The 4,010-nt window shown below is 51.2% G+C and overlaps 1 long non-coding RNA gene across 1 annotated transcript; it reads right to left on the reverse strand.

Moving 5' to 3' along the window:
• Positions 1 to 880: 880 nt before the first annotated feature.
• LOC121135816 lies at positions 881 to 4,010 on the reverse strand. The gene is made up of 2 exons (XR_005872939.1): positions 3,673 to 4,010; positions 881 to 1,199 (listed from the first exon to the last, which is right to left on the reverse strand). It is a non-coding gene; the product is annotated as an uncharacterized LOC121135816 (long non-coding RNA).

The raw sequence follows: 4,010 nt of genomic DNA on the forward strand, positions 1-4,010 counted from the left end.
AGAATTATTAGGGGAAAAAAAAAAACCACTGGTGGCACGGAAAACAAAGCCTGGACTGCGGAACAAGGGCACTGTCATCCACGGTCAAAAGAAAAGACGCAAGCTGTGCTCGCAAGGGGCCGTCGTGGGCTGTCAGCAGCCAGCGCCTTCACCAGCCGGCTTTCCCTCCCTGAGAGCCCCGGGTGCTGCAGCCTGGACCTGCCTGGGACCAGTCCTTTTACCCTAGCCACCGCCTCCTCTGCAGCTGCAGCCAGCCGGCCAGAGGGTCCTGCCAGGACAGACTCCCATGCGGCCCTGGCTTGTCACCTCCTCGGTGACAAAGTGGGGCTCTGCAGGTGGGCTGCAAAGCGTCCATTCGAGCGTCGAGTGCCCGAGTTTCATAAGGCATATTTCACAGCTGTGCATCTTCAGTCACACAAGCATTAGGTTCTTCCAGAACCTCTCCCCCTTCCCCATTCCCACCTACAGTGGGGGATGATGAGGAGGGCACCGGGAGGGATGGAGTTGGATGCGGTGTGTGTGTGTGTGTGTGTGCGCGCGTGCGTGTGAGCACGTCCGTGTGTGCATGTGTGCACGTGTGTGTGCATGAGCACACGTGTGCACATGTCCATGTATGCATGTGTGCACATGTATGTGTGTGCGCATGTGAGCACGTCCGTGTGTGTATGTGTGCACATGTGTGTGTGCATGTGTGCACATGTGTGTGTGCATGAGCACACATGCGTGAGTGTGTGTGGTCTGTGTAGTGCTGTCCCCCTCCCCCACCCACACACTCAGAGGGTCACTGGCTGGCAGGATATCTGTGGGCTATTCTTTTCTGAGACCCAGTTGTCACTGTAATGGCTAAAAGCTAAAAGCCTTAAAAGCATCCCACGGGGGAGACACTGCAGAGATTTTATCTGATCGTGGGTACAAGTCAATGATCCCAGTTAAAGAGTAAAAGTGAGTGGCACATGCACCCTTTGTCAAAGTCAGAGCACTCCAGGCTCTGACCTCTTCTGCCCTGGTGGGGGTCCTGGGGTCCCGAGAGGAGCCTGAGTTGGATGGTGCTGCAGGCCGAGCTGAGGACCCTCTGGGCTTTCCCTGACTGCAAGTCTCCTCTTCGATTGGACTGGGCCATCTTATCAGCTCTTCTCATCCAGGGTGTCACCGGATGCCCAGCTAGAATCCTACCTGCGCTCGAACAGGGTGACGGAGTGCTGCCAACAGTTAACACAAAGTGAACATCATTTAAATTAACAGACCAATTTTCCTAACAGCCCATTGTAAGAAGGGTGAGAGAGTCAGAGAGGGAGAGGAAGAGGAGGGAGACTTTTGGCATTCCTCCCGAGCATTTCACCCACAAACCGGTTTAGGCCAGTGAGACAGGATGTTCTGCAGAGCAAAGATCATGTGATCACCCCACATGAACAAACAGATGGTGTGTCATTAACAGGCTAGCTGCAGGGTTGCAATTCCCATCTCCGGGGTGTCAGTGACCCTAGAGATTTAATTAAAAACATTTTTAAAAAGTGACAGAGGCCAAAGTTTCATCCTGTTTAGACTCAGCATCATGGGGGATGAGGAGGGTTTGCTTCCCCCGATGCAGGGTCTGTGACCTGCCCAGGGAGAGCAGGGTTGATCTGGCGGGCATCTGCAGGTCAGCCCGATGTTAGTGAGCTTCCAACAGCCACAGTGGCCAGAGACCGGCGCTCTGGTTCTCTGGCTCTCTGCTACCTACGGAAGACAAGGTTGGCAGGCTGCTTGGAGCCCATGGGCTGCAGGGGACCTGGCTGCTCCACACCGAGAGACAGCCAGGACCCCTTTGCGCTGGGCAGCAGCGTCTAGGTGGGAGAGGCAGCCCCAGAGGGTGCTTTGACCACAGCAGAGCTTGGCTTATCAGCTAGTCCCCAGCCAGGCACTGCGCGTGAGAATCGAGGTTGGGCCCTCAAAGGCTAAGGCTGGAGTTGAGCCAGTGAACATCTCCCTAACTCCCCCGGGACTCCCCGGGATGACGTGCTGAGCTGCAGGTTGCACAGGGGCTGGCAGAGTCAGGGAGGCAAACAGAGGCTGTGTGCAGAGCGACTGTGGGACGGTCCAAGGAATCTCCAGACGCATGACACCAGGGAAAATTAAACCCAGGCCTTCAGCAGGTACCTGCCTGCACAGCCCTGTGTGACTGACACAGTGGGACTCGTCCCCAGGCAGCAAGGAGCCATGGGGGCTTTACGGAGAGTTTATGTGATGAGATACAGTCTGTCCTTTTTCCATACAACAACTTTGTCCACTGATGTTGATTTGAAGGAGGTATTTTGGAAGGTTTTACAATGTAGCCCAGGCTATTCCTGCCTCAGCCTTCCCAGTGATGGGATTACAGACATGTACCACTATGCCCAGAAAGTTCAGGTCTTTGAGAGACACCAAAAATCTAGTATTTTTCCTGGTTGGTCCTACATGCCCAGGGAAGTTAGTGACAAGAGACCTCCAGGAAGAAACAAGAGCGGCGTGAGACAGGCGGGAGCCATAGGCTTCAGCTACCCAAAATGCCCTGCTCCGTCTCACACATGGGAGTCTGTCTATGGAAGGTCTAGGATTTTGTCTAGAATGTCTTATTACTGACCACCTGTCCTTATTTCCCGTTCACAGACTTCCAGGAATCCCCTGAAGAGTCACAATGTGGTCAATATTATCTTAAGCATTGATTTATTTTAAGTTTATGTGTATGAGTATTTTGCCTGCACACAGTGAGCCACCTGTATGTAGTGTCTTTGGAGCCCAGAAGAGGTCTGGAGTTACAGATGGTTGTGAGCTACCTTGTAGTGCTGGGAATTGAACCCAGGTCCTCTGGAAGAGTGGTAAGTGATCTTAACTGCTGAGCCATCTCTCCAGACCCTGCTTTCAAATTTTTTAAGAATGCTTGTTTGACTGGGGCTGGAGAGATGGTTCAGCAGTGAAGAGCACTTGCTGCTCTTGCAAAAGACCAGGGTTTCGTCCCTGCCACTTACAGCCTCCTGAAACTCCAGCACGAGGGGATCTCTGAAAGCCCAGGCATACACACAGACACACAGACATAATTTTTTGAGATTAATTTTTATTTGATATGTGTGGGTGTTTTGCCTGTGTGTGTGTGTGTGTGTGTGTGTGTGTGTATCATGTGGGTACCAGGTACCTGTGGATGCCAGGAGAAGGGATCAGATGAATCCCCTGGAACTGGAGTTAGAGATGGTTGTGAGCTGTCATGTAGGTGCAGGGAATAGAACCCTGGTCTTCTGGAAGAGCAGGCAGTACTTTTTAACTGCCGGGCCATCTCTCTAGCCCTAAATAAGATTGTTTTAAAATTAGAATAAATACATTACTTGATACCTACAGCATAATGAATATGACATATACCTGTGTATTCATATAACACGAATGCATTATGTTATTACAGACATAGTGATATGAAGGAGTCTTTGGAGCTAGCCTTCAAACTAAGAGTTAGTGTCATTTATGACTTCCTGTTCTCTATCTCAGTCCTGCCCAGGCTTCTTGAGGCAACTATGATCTCAATTAAATTTTTTTTGTTATTCATGATGGTTTTTTTTAAGGGTGATTTTATGCTCCAAATACTCGTGTGTGTGTGTGTGTGTGTGTGTGTGTGTGTGTGTGTGTGTGTGTGTGTGTACTCACCTGGCGTCTTCTTCAGTCACTCACCTTGTTCTTTAAGATCGGGTCTCTCTGTGAGCCTGGAGCACAGTTTCGGCCACACTGAATGGTCAGCAAGCCTCCAGGATCCACCTGTCTCTGCCTCCCTGTCGCCATGGTTACAGATGGCTACCACCTAGTCCAGCTTGTACATGGATGCTAGGGATCAGAACTTAGACACACCGGCACAGCAAGCGCTCCACTCCAAGCTGTTCCCCAGCCCTCCCGCCTTCCCTCTTAAATTAGTGTGTTAAGTCGTACACAAAGACATGCACAGATTTTAAAACACGTGGCCTGGTGTGTTTTGAAATGTTGGCACCCAAGGAACCACTCCCCAGTCCAGAAAG

Source organism: Mesocricetus auratus, unplaced genomic scaffold (genome assembly GCF_017639785.1).
Source record: "Mesocricetus auratus isolate SY011 unplaced genomic scaffold, BCM_Maur_2.0 Super-Scaffold_100042, whole genome shotgun sequence".
In the NCBI taxonomy this organism is placed as follows: Eukaryota; Metazoa; Chordata; class Mammalia; order Rodentia; family Cricetidae; genus Mesocricetus; species Mesocricetus auratus.